We start from the raw sequence: 18,696 nt of genomic DNA, 5'->3' as shown, positions 1-18,696 counted from the left end.
GAAGTGATTGGCTTGTTCCGTCCCTTGAAATTGGGTGAAGCTGACTGAGAACGGGACATAGTCATACGCTTTTATCCCTAATTTTTGCCTGGACCGCCTTTTCAGGTTTTCAGTCCACCAGGATACCCTTTTTTCCCAAGCCTCCTTTTCAGGTTTTCGACTTGCCGGGTGTACATTTTTACATGTTTATCCCTAATTTTGCCCGAACCCTTTTGGTTCGCCGGGATGCCCTTACTTTTGCCTAGGTACGTCGACCTAGCGGGTCTCTTTTATGCGTAGTATTTTTTGACTATGTCTGCGTTCACGGGATGCGGGAAGTCTTCGCCATCCATCGTAGCAAGTATCATGGCTCCACCTGAGAATGCCTTCTTAACTACAAATGGCCCTTCGTATGTGGGGGTCCATTTGCCTCTGGGATCACCTTGTGGTAGAATTATACGCTTGATCACCAAGTCGCCGACTTGATACACCTGTCTTTTGACCTTTTTGTTAAATGCCTGGGTCATGCGCTTCTGATATACCTGCCCATGGCAAATAGCCGCAAGTCTCTTTTCATCAATCAAATTTATCTGATCGAGCCGATTCTGAATCCATTCATCCTCGTCTAAACCTGCCTCTTTCCTGATTCTTAGAGAGGGAATCTGAACTTCCACCGGTAAGACGGCTTCCATTCCGTAGACTAAAGAGAAAGGAGTTGCCCCTGTCGAAGTGCGTACTGAAGTGCGATAACCATGAAGAGCAAATGGTAACATCTCATGCCAGTCTTTGTACGTTACTGTCATCTTTTGTATGATCTTCTTGATATTCTTATTAGCAGCCTCCACGGCGCCGTTCATCTTTGGCCGGTACGGAGAGGAGTTATGGTGTTTTATCTTGAATTGCGTGTAGAGTTCAGTAATCATTTTGTTGTTCAAGTTGGTGCCATTGTCAGTGATAACTCTTTCAGGGACGCCATATCGACAAATAAGACTATTCTTGATGAACCGTGCCACCACATTCTTGGTGACAGAAGCAAATGAGGCTGCCTCTACCCACTTTGTAAAGTAGTCAATAGCCACGAGGATGAAACGATGTCCATTAGAAGCAGTAGGTTTAATCTCCCCGATCATATCAATGCCCCACATTGCAAAGGGCCAAGGGGCTGTCAACACGTTTAAAGGAGCAGGAGGCACATGTACTTTATCCGCATAGATCTGGCACTTGTGACAAATTCTGGAGTGATGGTGGCAATCAGCTTCCATGGTAGACCAATAATACCCTGATCTCAGAATCTTCTTGGCCATTGTATGTCCACTAGAGTGAGTCCCAAAAATACCGTCATGCATGTCTTCCATAATCTTTTCTGCTTCCTTTTTATCCACACAACGAAGCAAAGCCGAATCATGATTACGCTTGTATAATATCCCATTACTCAAAAAGAATTTAGCGGAGAACTTCCTCAGGAATTTTCTGTCATTGATGGACGCCCCTTCAGGGTATTCCCGAGCTTCTAAATATCTTTTTACTTCGTGGAACCAAGGTTTCTCTTCTACTTCATCAGCGTTAAGTTCATAACAATATGTTGGTTCCTCTAGTCGTTCAATGGTGATCCTGGGAGCTTCATTGTCCCATCTGACTCTGAACATAGATGACATGGTGGCCAAGGCGTCCGCCAACTGATTCTCCTCTCGTGGAATATGTTCGAATGTAATCTCTTTAAAGTATGGGATTAATGTCAACACCTGCTCTCGATAAGGGATGAGATTCGGATGTTTAGTGTCCCATTCTCCTTTGATCTGACTGATTACTAATGCTGAGTCTCCGTACACACTCAAAAACTTGATTCTCAGGTCTATAGCAGCTCTGAGTCCCAAAATACATGCTTCATACTCGCCCATATTGTTGGTACAATCGAAACATAGTCTAGCAGTGAAAGGCGTATGACAACCCTTGGGGGAAATGATTACAACACCAACACCATTGCCCAATGCATTAGAAGATCCATCAAAAACCATAGTCCATCGGGATCCCGGTTCGGGTCCTTCATCCGGTCCAGGTTCTTCATAATCAGTAACAAGCATGACATCCTCATCTGGGAACTCAAAATTCATAGATTGGTAATCATCCACTGCTTGATGAGCCAAATGATCGGCCAGCACGCTCCCTTTGATTGCTTTCTGGGTAGTATACTGGATATCATACTCTGTTAAAATCATCTGCCATCTCGCTATTCTTCCGGAGAGGGCAGGTTTCTCAAATATGTATTTGATGGGATCCATCTTAGAAATCAACAAAGTGGTATGATTCAACATATACTGTCTTAGTCGGCGAGCAGCCCAGGCCAAAGCACAGCAAGTTCTCTCGAGCAGTGAGTATCTTGTTTCACAGTCGGTAAACTTTTTGCTAAGGTAGTATATGGCATGCTCTTTTCGACCAGACTCGTCATGTTGCCCCAACACGCACCCCATTGAATTTTCTAACACGGTCAAATACATGATTAAAGGTCTTCCTTCAACTGGTGGCATCAGGATCGAAAGTTCCTGGAGATACTTCTCGATTTTGTCAAAAGCTTCTTGACATTCATCATTCCATATCATCTCTTGATTCTTCCTCAGTAGTTTGAAGATGGGTTTGCAGGTAGCAGTTAAATGGGAGATAAACCGGGCGATGTAATTCAAACGTCCCAAGAAACCTCTGACTTCCTTATCTGTACGGGGCACTGGCATTTCTTGGATAGCTCTCACCTTAGCCGGGTCAACCTCAATTCCTTTACCACTGATAATAAATCCCAAGAGTTTACCGGATCTTACTCCAAAGGTGCATTTGTTCGGGTTCAATCTCAGTTTGTATTTCTTTAACCTCTCAAACAATTTGTACAAATGATCGAGATGTTCTTCTTCAGTATGAGATCTGGCTATCATGTCATCCACAAACAGACTGGTCAAATTAACTTTTTAACTGTGCCTAAAATTAGTCAACGAAAAAATGTCAAATTTAAGTTTGCAAATGTCGGTAACATTAATCTGCGGTTCACGTGGTTTAATTTGACATGCTAAAAATATTTTTACGACTATTTTTGGTCATATGTTGATCAGTCTGAGCAGTTTAAACGGTCATAATTTTTATTTCAAAATCCGACCAAACGCTGTATTTTTCCGAGTCATTTATTTCGCGCTGATTATTTTGACGTGTTCATTTTATTTTTTCGAGCATTTTGGTGCCCGACTTTTTTTTTTTTGAGTCTATTTATTTTTATATTGAGTCTAGAATAAATAAATAGGTTAATTATTTTTTATTTTAATTTTAACTATTTTAATTATTTAACTTTATTCAGTTTTTAATTTAATATTGGGTTTCAAAATAAACTTAGGCTCATTATCATTAATCTAATTTGTTCCTATATATATTTACTAGCATGACTGATAGAGGGAGGCCAAAAGACAGAACAAAAAAGAGAAACTGAGAGTGGCTGATCTATACTATCGTACACACAGTTTGATACATGCGGTTTGGTTAAATATATCAGGATATCGCCGTTTTGCTTTTTTTATGCACATAAGTATAACAGGTATAATAATTTGGTTCATTGTATTATGTATTTGATGTGTTTGTTTTTATATAAGTTTTACATGTCTCATAATATATAATATAATATAATATAATAATAATTTTGTTGTTAATAAAAACGCATATGGATCATATAATATATAATTTATAGTATGTAACTAGTGTGTTAAATATATATATATATATATATATATATATATATATATATTTCTATTTTATGTTATAATTTGATTATGTTTTCGGATCGGATCGTGTCAATACGCCGTTTTCACATATACGTGTATGAGGCGTGACACTTGTGTTATCCGATCCTGTTGCGATGATCGCAATTTTGCGCTAGCAATGCCGTAGTTTTTTTTTTAATTCATATTTTTTTTATATACATATATTTAGATCTGCATTTTTTTTTTCATAACTAACTACTCTGATTTTTCCTAAACCCTGACAATTTCGCCACAAACTCTAAATTTCAAACCTAAAACTTTAACCGTGTTGTTTCCTCTAAACTATAAACCTTTTCTTAAACCTTAACAAACCTTATTATTATTTCCTATTTTCGCTCATATTTATGTTATTCATGTAACTGCTTCGCCCTTGTAATATTTTAAGTTTTAACTTGTAATATTTTCAGTTTTACTTTTCGCCATCTTTATTATGTAACTGCACCAAAGCGTTGTAATAATTAGGGTTTTATTTTCTGCCATTTATTTTCTGCCATTTTATTTTTCTGCCATTTAAATTCCTGCCATTGATCCTATATTAACTGCGTGGTTTAGTAATGTAGGGCGTGAAAACCTACTAAATTAATTATTTAATATTTTTCTATAACCTTTATATTTTTTTGTAAATAAATAATAAATACTAACTATTTTAATAACTTTTTTTTATTACTTACTTATAATAATAAATCCTTATATATTTTGTAAATAAAATCTAATTGACCATTTTTCTAATTGAATAATAATAATAAACCTATTAATCTAATAATTTGATATTTTCTATAATCTTTATTTATTTTGTAAATAACTAACTTAATATTTTTCATATAACTCTTTTATTTTATAATTTGTACATTAATGTATTTTAAATTCTTTTATTATTACTAATTTATTTTAAACTCATATTTTTCTAATAACTTCTAAAAAAATCTAACTTGTTTAACCTAAAATAATTTCTTTTAAAATTCTAACCTTTTTATTATCACTTTATTATTATTGTTATTTTATTATTGCTTTATTACCATTGTTTATTTATTATTTTATTATTATTTGCTTTTATCTATTCTATTTTTGCTTCATTATTTTCCTTATTTTAATTTTGTTTTATTTATAATATTAGGAACAAATGTATAGGTTGTAAATTTATTCTTTCTCGCCTGATTATTATGTATCTGTCCTATAGCCATGTAATAGTTTAGGAATTTATTTTTCTTGCTTTTATTTTTGTAAATATTTATTGCGTGGTTAGTAATTTAGGGAGTGCAAAAAACTAACCGTAAATAATTGAACTTAGAAAATTAAATTCAAGACAAATAACTGAAAAATAACACTCACACACGTAGGTCGATCTTTGATCGCCATCTGTACTTCCTAGGGTATTCCTCTTGGTTGCCTTCTTTAAATGGTCAAGTCCCTCGAAAATAGGGGTGTCTTAAGCAAAGTCCCTTCAAACAGAAAAATCATCAAGTCCCTATAAACTTAAAAGATCAAGTCCCTACGAGGTTGCCTACGATATAATGATCTTGTCCCTTCGGTAAATATGATGATAGTCCCTACGAGTTGCTAAAGACACCCCTTATGTTGCCTTCATTGACCATACGATGACCCTACGCCCGTCCCTTAAACACATCCAAGGTAATGACTACCTATTCCTTAATAATAGGGACAGTCTTACCATTGAAAGAATATACGAGAACACGAAAGACTTAATCTAGGGTAGGTATCTCATAGTTACTTGCTCACACTTTTCAAAATTACTTTTACACCTCACAATTTCTAAACTAGGCTTTATATACACCCATACGAGGGTCATTACAAAGTACTTAAAGAAATTTTTCTAATCACACATTAAACTCTTGCAAACAAACAAAGTGAGCTAAGTAACTAAGAGCCCATGGATAACCATGGATATAAAGGGTGCTAATACCTTCCCTTTGTATAACCTACCCCCCGAACTCAAAATCTTTTTAAGGTCTTTCCTGTTCTTTTATGTCCTTTCCTTTTGGATAAAATAAAAGTCGGTGGCGACTCTTGCTATCCGCAACATTTAACTAAAGCCGGTGCCAATGCAAATGATTCCTAATAAAGTCATCCCAATCCAAAGCATTATCTCATTCAATATGGAAACAAGCCATGATTGACACCACGGGAGTCTAAAATCTAACCATACTTAGGAGCATGTTCCATATTCTCTTGAAAAATATATCTTTCATTCTCATCGAGTGTTTAATGTCAAAGTAGGACCTAGAAAACACTTTGATCGATTAAAGGCTTGAATAGTTGCAGATTGTTAAACCAAGGTCTATGGTCAGGAATGTAATGATACCTTTTCACCTGTTGCAAAAATTATTATTTTTTGCCTCTTTATAGGTATGACTACTGCGAAACACTGACCTTTATTTTAGTTGGACATCAAGAATGATTTTTTGCTTGATGACTTTGAAGAAGAAAATTTATATGGAGCAACCTTTTTGGTTTGTTTCTCAGGAAGACATAGGTTGGTATGCGAATTGAAAAAACTAATTATAGGGCATAAAACAATCACATCAGACATGGTTTCGTCGATTCAAAAGAGGTCTACATCTGCACGGGATGATATTTAATGAAAAGACCACTCAATATTTATTAAGTGTTCATCCTAAAAATATATATATTATGTAGCTTAAATGGATGACATTATGATTAAAGACAGTGACCATTGAGGTAATAAGGCATTGAAACAACATCTTTCTCAAAACTTTGTGATGATGGACTTTGGGCCTCTATGTTGCCTTCTTTGGAATTGAAATTGCTCGATCAAAGTCTGATATTGGTGATGTTAAAGTGTGATGAAACACTAAGCATGACATCTAGGGTTTGTTGGAGCCACAAAAGTTAAAGCTAAAATGTTTGGCCCTCTCGTTGTGCAGATTTTTGACCATATATTTAGAAAATGTAAGAATATATTTTCTTTCGTATATTTAGGACTTTATCATTTTCAAATAAATGTTCTATGATTGATTTAGTAAAATATATATATGTTTACAATCCAAAATAAATGAAAAAGTATAAAGTTAAGATGATTTATATCAGAGCCTGGTTTCGATCCAGGGACCTGTGGGTTATGGGCCCACCACGCTTCCGCTGCGCCACTCTGATTTGTTGAGTTATTTTTTCAAATATCTATGTATATGACGTTTTTCTTTGTTTTGGTGTATGAAAAGGTTTTCTTCCGGTTTGATGTTGTTGAGAATACTGAAGTAGCACATATTAGGACATAAATTTTGTTTAGATTGATGGAATACAGTGGTATGAGATGAAATAAAACAAAACTTCATTGTTTGGATTAGTTAAAATCATTTTGAGCAAAAGTAAAATTGAGTGATATCTACTCTATTTCATTTCATTAGTTACCCAAATTTTCATTCCCTTTAATTTTAGAGATTTTTCCACAACTATCACGCATTTACCTCCTTATTCCTAATGTACACCATTTTCCATTTTAATTCCTAGTATATCATCATTTCAAACATTTTTTATGCAGGAGTTAGCTTAACCCATTGCCCCCCGCTTTGTTTCCTAACAGAACAACCAATCTTTTTGACAGTCATGCGTTATTCTTATTCTGCATAGACAATGTAAGGATGTGCCAATGCAAATGATTCCTAATAAAGTCATCCCAATCCAAAGCATTATCTTATTCAATATGGAAACAAGCCATGATTGACACCACGGGAGTCTAAAATCTAACCATACTTAGGAGCATGTTCCATATTCTCTTGAAAAATATATCTTTCATTCTCATCGAGTGTTTAATGTCAAAGTAGAACCTAGAAAACACTTTGATCGATTAAAGGCTTGAATAGTTGCAGATTGTTAAACCAAGGTCTATGGTCAGGAATGTAATGATACCTTTTCACCTGTTGCAAATTTTTTTTTTTGCCTCTTTATAGGTATGACTACCGCGAAACACTGACCTTTATTTTACTTGGACATCAAGAATGATTTTTTACTTGATGACTTTGAAGAAGAAAATTTATATGGAGCAACCTTTTTGGTTTGTTTCTCAGGAAGACATAGGTTGGTATGCGAATTGAAAAAACTAATTATAGGGCATAAAACAATCACATAAGACATGGTTTCGTCGATTCAAAAGAGGTCTACATCTGCACGGGATGATATTTAATGAAAAGACCACTCAATATTTATTAAGTGTTCATCCTAAATATATATATATTATGTAGCTTAAATGGATGACATTATGATTAAAGACAGTGACCATTGAGGTAATAAGGCATTGAAACAACATCTTTCTCAAAACTTTGTGATGATGGACTTTGGGCCTCTATGTTGCCTTCTTTGGAATTGAAATTGCTCGATCAAAGTCTGATATTGGTGATGTTAAAGTGTGATGAAACACTAAGCATGACATCTAGGGTTTGTTGGAGCCACAAAAGTTAAAGCTAAAATGTTTGGCCCTCTCGTTGTGTAGATTTTTTACCATATATTTAGAACATGTAAGAATATATTTTCTTTCGTATATTTAGGACTTTATCATTTTCAAATAAATGTTCTATGATTGATTTAGTAAAATATATATATGTTTACAATCCAAAATAAATGAAAAAGTATAAAGTTAAGATGAGTTATATCAGAGCCTGGTTTCGATCCAGGGACCTATAGGTTATGGGCCCACCACGCTTCCGTTGCGCCACTCTGATTTGTTGAGTTATTTTTTCAAATATCTATGTATATGACGTTTTTCTTTGTTTTGGTGTATGAAAATGTTTTCTTCCGGTTTGATGTTGTTGAGAATACTGAAGTAGCACATATTAGGACATAAATTTTGTTTAGATTGATGGAATACAGTGGTACGAGATGAAATAAAATAAAACTTCATTGTTTGGATTAGTTAAAATCATATTGAGCAAAAGTAAAATTGAGTGATATCTACTCTATTTCATTTCATTAGTTACCCAAATTTTCATTCCCTTTAATTTTAGAGATTTTTCCACAACTATCACGCATTTACCTCCTTATTCCTAATGTACACCATTTTCCATTTTAATTCCTAGTATATCATCATTTCAAACATTTTTTATGCAGGAGTTAGCTTAACCCATTGCCCCCCGCTTTGTTTCCTAACACAACAACCAATCTTTTTGACAGTCATGCGTTATTCTTATTCTGCATAGACAATGTAAGGATGTGCCAATGCAAATGATTCCTAATAAAGTCATCCCAATCCAAAGCATTATCTCATTCAATATGGAAACAAGCCATGATTGACACCACGAGAGTCTAAAATCTAACCATACTTAGGAGCATGTTCCATATTCTCTTGAAAAATATATCTTTCATTCTCATCGAGTGTTTAATGTAAAAACACTTTGATCGATTAAAGGCTTGAATAGTTGCAGATTGTTAAACCAATGTCTATGGTCAGGAATGTAATGATACCTTTTCACCTGTTGCAAAAATTATTATTTTTTGCCTCTTTATAGGTATGACTACCGCGAAACACTGACCTTTATATTAGTTGGACATCAAGAATGATTTTTTGCTTGATGACTTTGAAGAAGAAAATTTATATGGAGCAACCTTTTTGGTTTGTTTCTCAGGAAGACATAGGTTGGTATGCGAATTGAAAAAACTAATTATAGGGCATAAAACAATCACATCAGACATGGTTTCGTCGATTCAAAAGAGGTCTACATCTGCACGGGATGATATTTAATGAAAAGACCACTCAATATTTATTAAGTGTTCATCCTAAATATATATATATATATTATGTAGCTTAAATGGATGACATTATGATTAAAGACAGTGACCAATGGGGTAATAAGGCATTGAAACAACATCTTTCTCAAAACTTTGTGATGATGGACTTTGGGCCTCTATGTTGCCTTCTTTGGAATTGAAATTGCTCGATCAAAGTCTGATATTGGTGATGTTAAAGTGTGATGAAACACTAAGCATGACATCTAGGGTTTGTTGGAGCCACAAAAGTTAAAGCTAAAATGTTTGGCACTCTCGTTGTGCAGATTTTTGACCATATATTTAGAACATGTAAGAATATATTTTCTTTCATATATTTAGGACTTTATCATTTTCAAATAAATGTTCTATGATTGGTTTAGTAAAATATATATATGTTTACAATCAAAAATAAATGAAAAAGTATAAAAGATGATTTATATTAGAGCCTGGTTTCGATCCAGGGACCTATGGGTTATGGGCCCACCACGCTTCCGCTGCGCCACTCTGATTTGTTCAGTTATTTTTTCAAATATCTATGTCTATGACGTTTTTCTTTGTTTTGGTGTATGAAAAGGTTTTCTTTCGGTTTGATGTTGTTGAGAATACTGAAGTAGCACATATTAGGACATAAATTTTGTTTAGATTGATGGAATACAGTGGTATGAGATGAAATAAAATAAAACTTCATTGTTTGGATTAGTTAAAATCATATTGAGCAAAAGTCAAATTGAGTGATATCTACTCTATATCATTTCATTAGTTACCCAAATTTTCATTCCCTTTAATTTTAGAGATTTTTCCACAACTATCACGCATTTACCTCCTTATTCCTAATGTACACCATTTTCCATTTTAATTCTTAGTATATCATCATTTCAAACATTTTTTATGCAGGAGTTAGCTTAACCCATTGCCCTCCGCTTTGTTTCCTAACACAACAACCAATCTTTTTGACAGTCATGCGTTATTCTTATTCTGCATAGACAATGTAAGGATGTGCCAATGCAAATGATTCCTAATAAAGTCATCTCAATCCAAAGCATTATCTCATTCAATATGGAAACAAGCCATGATTGACACCACGGGAGTCTAAAATCTAACCATACTTAGGAGCATGTTCCATATTCTCTTGAAAAATATATCTTTCATTCTCATCGAGTGTTTGATGTCAAAGTAGGACCTAGAAAACACTTTGATCGATTAAAGGCTTGAATAGTTGCAGATTGTTAAACCAAGGTCTATGGTCCGGAATGTAATGATACCTTTTCACCTGTTGCAAAAATTATTATTTTTTGCCTCTTTATAGGTATGACTACCGCGAAACACTGACCTTTATTTTAGTTGGACATCAAGAATGATTTTTTGCTTGATGACTTTGAAGAAGAAAATTTATATGGAGCAACCTTTTTGGTTTGTTTCTCAGGAAGACATAGGTTGGTATGCGAATTGAAAAAACTAATTATAGGGCATAAAACAATCACATCAGACATGGTTTCGTCGATTCAAAAGAGGTCTACATCTGCACGGGATGATATTTAATGAAAAGACCACTCAATATTTATTAAGTGTTCATCCTAAATATATATATATTATGTAGCTTAAATGGATGACATTATGATTAAAGACAGTGACCAATGGGGTAATAAGGCATTGAAACAACATTTTTCTCAAAACTTTGTGATGATGGACTTTGGGCCTCTATGTTGCCTTCTTTGGAATTGAAATTGCTCGATCAAAGTCTGATATTGGTGATGTTAAAGTTTGGTGAAACACTAAGCATGACATCTTGGGTTTGTTGGAGCCACAAAAGTTAAAGCTAAAATGTTTGGCCCTCTCGTTGTGCAGATTTTTGACCATATATTTAGAACATGTAAGAATATATTTTCTTTCGTATATTTAGGACTTTATCATTTTCAAATAAATGTTCTATGATTGGTTTAGTAAAATATATATATATGTTTACAATCCAAAATAAATAAAAAAGTATAAAGTTAAGATAATTTATATCAGAGCCTGGTTTGGATCCAGGGACCTGTGGGTTATGGGCCCACCAGGCTTCCGCTGCGCCACTCTGATTTGTTGAGTTATTTTTTCAAATATCTATGTCTATGACGTTTTTCTTTGTTTTGGTGTATGAAAAGGTTTTCTTTCGGTTTGATGTTGTTGAGAATACTGAAGTAGCACATATTAAGACATAAATTTTGTTTAGATTGATGGAATACAGTGGTATGAGATGAAATAAAATAAAACTTCATTGTTTGGATTAGTTAAAATCATATTGAGCAAAAGTCAAATTGAGTGATATCTACTTTATATCATTTCAAAAGTTACCCAAATTTTCATTCCCTTTAATTTTAGAGATTTTTCCACAACTATCATGCATTTACCTCCTTATTCCTAATGTACACCATTTTCCATTTTAATTCTTAGTATATCATCATTTCAAACATTTTTTATGCAGGAGTTAGCTTAACCCATTGCCCTCCGCTTTGTTTCCTAACACAACAACCAATCTTTTTGACAGTCATGCGTTATTCTTATTCTGCATAGACAATGTAAGGATGTGCCAATGCAAATGATTCCTAATAAAGTCATCTCAATCCAAAGCATTATCTCATTCAATATGGAAACAAGCCATGATTGACACCATGGGAGTCTAAAATCTAACCATACTTAGGAGCATGTTCCATATTCTCTTGAAAAATATATCTTTCATTCTCATCGAGTGTTTGATGTCAAAGTAGGACCTAGAAAACACTTTGATCGATTAAAGGCTTGAATAGTTGCAGATTGTTAAACCAAGGTCTATGGTCAGGAATGTAATGATACCTTTTCACCTGTTGCAAAAATTATTATTTTTTGCCTCTTTATAGGTATGACTACCGCGAAACACTGACCTTTATTTTAGTTGGACATCAAGAATGATTTTTTGCTTGATGACTTTGAAGAAGAAAATTTATATGGAGCAACCTTTTTGGTTTGTTTCTCAGGAAGACATAGGTTGGTATGCGAATTGAAAAAACTAATTATAGGGCATAAAACAATCACATCAGACATGGTTTCGTCGATTCAAAAGAGGTCTACATCTGCACGGGATGATATTTAATGAAAAGACCACTCAATATTTATTAAGTGTTCATCCTAAATATATATATATTATGTAGCTTAAATGGATGACATTATGATTAAAGACAGTGACCAATGGGGTAATAAGGCATTGAAACAACATCTTTCTCAAAACTTTGTGATGATGGACTTTGGGCCTCTATGTTGCCTTCTTTGGAATTGAAATTGCTCGATCAAAGTCTGATATTGGTGATGTTAAAGTTTGGTGAAACACTAAGCATGACATCTTGGGTTTGTTGGAGCCACAAAAGTTAAAGCTAAAATGTTTGGCCCTCTCGTTGTGCAGATTTTTGACCATATATTTAGAACATGTAAGAATATATTTTCTTTCGTATATTTAGGACTTTATCATTTTCAAATAAATGTTCTATGATTGGTTTAGTAAAATATATATATGTTTACAATCCAAAATAAATGAAAAAGTATAAAGTTAAGATAATTTATATCAGAGCCTGGTTTCGATCCAGGGACCTGTGGGTTATGGGCCCACCACGCTTCCGCTGCGCCACTCTGATTTGTTGAGTTATTTTTTCAAATATCTATGTCTATGACGTTTTTCTTTGTTTTGGTGTATGAAAAGGTTTTCTTTCGGTTTGATGTTGTTGAGAATACTGAAGTAGCACATATTAAGACATAAATTTTGTTTAGATTGATGGAATACAGTGGTATGAGATGAAATAAAATAAAACTTCATTGTTTGGATTAGTTAAAATCATATTGAGCAAAAGTCAAATTGAGTGATATCTACTCTATATCATTTCATTAGTTACCCAAATTTTCATTCCCTTTAATTTTAGAGATTTTTCCACAACTATCACGCATTTACCTCCTTATTCCTAATGTACACCATTTTCCATTTTAATTCTTAGTATATCATCATTTCAAACATTTTTTATGCAGGAGTTAGCTTAACCCATTGCCCTCCGCTTTGTTTCCTAACACAACAACCAATCTTTTTGACAGTCATGCGTTATTCTTATTCTGCATAGACAATGTAAGGATGTGCCAATGCAAATGATTCCTAATAAAGTCATCTCAATCCAAAGCATTATCTCATTCAATATGGAAACAAGCCATGATTGACACCACGGGAGTCTAAAATCTAACCATACTTAGGAGCATGTTCCATATTCTCTTGAAAAATATATCTTTCATTCTCATCGAGTGTTTGATGTCAAAGTAGGACCTAGAAAACACTTTGATCGATTAAAGGCTTGAATAGTTGCAGATTGTTAAACCAAGGTCTATGGTCCGGAATGTAATGATACCTTTTCACCTGTTGCAAAAATTATTATTTTTTGCCTCTTTATAGGTATGACTACCGCGAAACACTGACCTTTATTTTAGTTGGACATCAAGAATGATTTTTTGCTTGATGACTTTGAAGAAGAAAATTTATATGGAGCAACCTTTTTGGTTTGTTTCTCAGGAAGACATAGGTTGGTATGCGAATTGAAAAAACTAATTATAGGGCATAAAACAATCACATCAGACATGGTTTCGTCGATTCAAAAGAGGTCTACATCTGCACGGGATGATATTTAATGAAAAGACCACTCAATATTTATTAAGTGTTCATCCTAAATATATATATATATATATTATGTAGCTTAAATGGATGACATTATGATTAAAGACAGTGACCAATGGGGTAATAAGGCATTGAAACAACATTTTTCTCAAAACTTTGTGATGATGGACTTTGGGCCTCTATGTTGCCTTCTTTGGAATTGAAATTGCTCGATCAAAGTCTGATATTGGTGATGTTAAAGTTTGGTGAAACACTAAGCATGACATCTTGGGTTTGTTGGAGCCACAAAAGTTAAAGCTAAAATGTTTGGCCCTCTCGTTGTGCAGATTTTTGACCATATATTTAGAACATGTAAGAATATATTTTCTTTCGTATATTTAGGACTTTATCATTTTCAAATAAATGTTCTATGATTGGTTTAGTAAAATATATATATGTTTACAATCCAAAATAAATGAAAAAGTATAAAGTTAAGATAATTTATATCAGAGCCTGGTTTCGATCCAGGGACCTGTGGGTTATGGGCCCACCACGCTTCCGCTGCGCCACTCTGATTTGTTGAGTTATTTTTTCAAATATCTATGTCTATGACGTTTTTCTTTGTTTTGGTGTATGAAAAGGTTTTCTTTCGGTTTGATGTTGTTGAGAATACTGAAGTAGCACATATTAAGACATAAATTTTGTTTAGATTGATGGAATACAGTGGTATGAGATGAAATAAAATAAAACTTCATTGTTTGGATTAGTTAAAATCATATTGAGCAAAAGTCAAATTGAGTGATATCTACTCTATATCATTTCATTAGTTACCCAAATTTTCATTCCCTTTAATTTTAGAGATTTTTCCACAACTATCACGCATTTACCTCCTTATTCCTAATGTACACCATTTTCCATTTTAATTCTTAGTATATCATCATTTCAAACATTTTTTATGCAGGAGTTAGCTTAACCCATTGCCCTCCGCTTTGTTTCCTAACACAACAACCAATCTTTTTGACAGTCATGCGTTATTCTTATTCTGCATAGACAATGTAAGGATGTGCCAATGCAAATGATTCCTAATAAAGTCATCTCAATCCAAAGCATTATCTCATTCAATATGGAAACAAGCCATGATTGACACCACGGGAGTCTAAAATCTAACCATACTTAGGAGCATGTTCCATATTCTCTTGAAAAATATATCTTTCATTCTCATCGAGTGTTTGATGTCAAAGTAGGACCTAGAAAACACTTTGATCGATTAAAGGCTTGAATAGTTGCAGATTGTTAAACCAAGGTCTATGGTCCGGAATGTAATGATACCTTTTCACCTGTTGCAAAAATTATTATTTTTTGCCTCTTTATAGGTATGACTACCGCGAAACACTGACCTTTATTTTAGTTGGACATCAAGAATGATTTTTTGCTTGATGACTTTGAAGAAGAAAATTTATATGGAGCAACCTTTTTGGTTTGTTTCTCAGGAAGACATAGGTTGGTATGCGAATTGAAAAAACTAATTATAGGGCATAAAACAATCACATCAGACATGGTTTCGTCGATTCAAAAGAGGTCTACATCTGCACGGGATGATATTTAATGAAAAGACCACTCAATATTTATTAAGTGTTCATCCTAATATATATATATATTATGTAGCTTAAATGGATGACATTATGATTAAAGACAGTGACCAATGGGGTAATAAGGCATTGAAACAACATCTTTCTCAAAACTTTGTGATGATGGACTTTGGGCCTCTATGTTGCCTTCTTTGGAATTGAAATTGCTCGATCAAAGTCTGATATTGGTGATGTTAAAGTTTGGTGAAACACTAAGCATGACATCTTGGGTTTGTTGGAGCCACAAAAGTTAAAGCTAAAATGTTTGGCCCTCTCGTTGTGCAGATTTTTGACCATATATTTAGAACATGTAAGAATATATTTTCTTTCGTATATTTAGGACTTTATCATTTTCAAATAAATGTTCTATGATTGGTTTAGTAAAATATATATATGTTTACAATCCAAAATAAATGAAAAAGTATAAAGTTAAGATAATTTATATCAGAGCCTGGTTTCGATCCAGGGACCTGTGGGTTATGGGCCCACCACGCTTCCGCTGCGCCACTCTGATTTGTTGAGTTATTTTTTCAAATATCTATGTCTATGACGTTTTTCTTTGTTTTGGTGTATGAAAAGGTTTTCTTTCGGTTTGATGTTGTTGAGAATACTGAAGTAGCACATATTAAGACATAAATTTTGTTTAGATTGATGGAATACAGTGGTATGAGATGAAATAAAATAAAACTTCATTGTTTGGATTAGTTAAAATCATATTGAGCAAAAGTCAAATTGAGTGATATCTACTCTATATCATTTCATTAGTTACCCAAATTTTCATTCCCTTTAATTTTAGAGATTTTTCCACAACTATCACGCATTTACCTCCTTATTCCTAATGTACACCATTTTCCATTTTAATTCTTAGTATATCATCATTTCAAACATTTTTTATGCAGGAGTTAGCTTAACCCATTGCCCTCCGCTTTGTTTCCTAACACAACAACCAATCTTTTTGACAGTCATGCGTTATTCTTATTCTGCATAGACAATGTAAGGATGTGCCAATGCAAATGATTCCTAATAAAGTCATCTCAATCCAAAGCATTATCTCATTCAATATGGAAACAAGCCATGATTGACACCACGGGAGTCTAAAATCTAACCATACTTAGGAGCATGTTCCATATTCTCTTGAAAAATATATCTTTCATTCTCATCGAGTGTTTGATGTCAAAGTAGGACCTAGAAAACACTTTGATCGATTAAAGGCTTGAATAGTTGCAGATTGTTAAACCAAGGTCTATGGTCCGGAATGTAATGATACCTTTTCACCTGTTGCAAAAATTATTATTTTTTGCCTCTTTATAGGTATGACTACCGCGAAACACTGACCTTTATTTTAGTTGGACATCAAGAATGATTTTTTGCTTGATGACTTTGAAGAAGAAAATTTATATGGAGCAACCTTTTTGGTTTGTTTCTCAGGAAGACATAGGTTGGTATGCGAATTGAAAAAACTAATTATAGGGCATAAAACAATCACATCAGACATGGTTTCGTCGATTCAAAAGAGGTCTACATCTGCACGGGATGATATTTAATGAAAAGACCACTCAATATTTATTAAGTGTTCATCCTAAATATATATATATATATTATGTAGCTTAAATGGATGACATTATGATTAAAGACAGTGACCAATGGGGTAATAAGGCATTGAAACAACATCTTTCTCAAAACTTTGTGATGATGGACTTTGGGCCTCTATGTTGCCTTCTTTGGAATTGAAATTGCTCGATCAAAGTCTGATATTGGTGATGTTAAAGTTTGGTGAAACACTAAGCATGACATCTTGGGTTTGTTGGAGCCACAAAAGTTAAAGCTAAAATGTTTGGCCCTCTCGTTGTGCAGATTTTTGACCATATATTTAGAACATGTAAGAATATATTTTCTTTCGTATATTTAGGACTTTATCATTTTCAAATAAATGTTCTATGATTGGTTTAGTAAAATATATATATGTTTACAATCCAAAATAAATGAAAAAGTATAAAGTTAAGATAATTTATATCAGAGCCTGGTTTCGATCCAGGGACCTGTGGGTTATGGGCCCACCACGCTTCCGCTGCGCCACTCTGATTTGTTGAGTTATTTTTTCAAATATCTATGTCTATGACGTTTTTCTTTGTTTTGGTGTATGAAAAGGTTTTCTTTCGGTTTGATGTTGTTGAGAATACTGAAGTAGCACATATTAAGACATAAATTTTGTTTAGATTGATGGAATACAGTGGTATGAGATGAAATAAAATAAAACTTCATTGTTTGGATTAGTTAAAATCATATTGAGCAAAAGTCAAATTGAGTGATATCTACTCTATATCATTTCATTAGTTACCCAAATTTTCATTCCCTTTAATTTTAGAGATTTTTCCACAACTATCACGCATTTACCTCCTTATTCCTAATGTACACCATTTTCCATTTTAATTCTTAGTATATCATCATTTCAAACATTTTTTATGCAGGAGTTAGCTTAACCCATTGCCCTCCGCTTTGTTTCCTAACACAACAACCAATCTTTTTGACAGTCATGCGTTATTCTTATTCTGCATAGACAATGTAAGGATGTGCCAATGCAAATGATTCCTAATAAAGTCATCTCAATCCAAAGCATTATCTCATTCAATATGGAAACAAGCCATGATTGACACCACGGGAGTCTAAAATCTAACCATACTTAGGAGCATGTTCCATATTCTCTTGAAAAATATATCTTTCATTCTCATCGAGTGTTTGATGTCAAAGTAGGACCTAGAAAACACTTTGATCGATTAAAGGCTTGAATAGTTGCAGATTGTTAAACCAAGGTCTATGGTCCGGAATGTAATGATACCTTTTCACCTGTTGCAAAAATTATTATTTTTTGCCTCTTTATAGGTATGACTACCGCGAAACACTGACCTTTATTTTAGTTGGACATCAA

At 33.7% G+C, this 18,696-nt stretch overlaps 5 non-coding genes across 5 annotated transcripts; all 5 read right to left on the bottom strand.

The window, feature by feature from the left end:
* Positions 1–6,830: 6,830 nt before the first annotated feature.
* On the bottom strand, positions 6,831–6,902 carry TRNAM-CAU (transfer RNA methionine (anticodon CAU)). Its single transcript has one exon. It is a non-coding gene; the product is annotated as a tRNA-Met (tRNA).
* A 6,173-nt stretch (positions 6,903–13,075) lies between these two features.
* Positions 13,076–13,147, bottom strand: TRNAM-CAU (transfer RNA methionine (anticodon CAU)). Its single transcript has one exon. It is a non-coding gene; the product is annotated as a tRNA-Met (tRNA).
* Positions 13,148–14,646: 1,499 nt separating this feature from the next.
* On the bottom strand, positions 14,647–14,718 carry TRNAM-CAU (transfer RNA methionine (anticodon CAU)). The gene has a single exon. It is a non-coding gene; the product is annotated as a tRNA-Met (tRNA).
* A 1,494-nt stretch (positions 14,719–16,212) lies between these two features.
* On the bottom strand, positions 16,213–16,284 carry TRNAM-CAU (transfer RNA methionine (anticodon CAU)). Its single transcript has one exon. It is a non-coding gene; the product is annotated as a tRNA-Met (tRNA).
* A 1,497-nt stretch (positions 16,285–17,781) lies between these two features.
* On the bottom strand, positions 17,782–17,853 carry TRNAM-CAU (transfer RNA methionine (anticodon CAU)). The gene has a single exon. It is a non-coding gene; the product is annotated as a tRNA-Met (tRNA).
* Between the last annotated feature and the right edge of the window lie 843 nt (positions 17,854–18,696).

The sequence above is a fragment of the Lathyrus oleraceus genome, chromosome 2, assembly GCF_024323335.1.
Source record: "Lathyrus oleraceus cultivar Zhongwan6 chromosome 2, CAAS_Psat_ZW6_1.0, whole genome shotgun sequence".
In the NCBI taxonomy this organism is placed as follows: Eukaryota; Viridiplantae; Streptophyta; class Magnoliopsida; order Fabales; family Fabaceae; genus Lathyrus; species Lathyrus oleraceus.
Note: the sequence above shows the minus strand (reverse complement) of the source record. Positions and strands in the feature narration are given on the sequence as shown.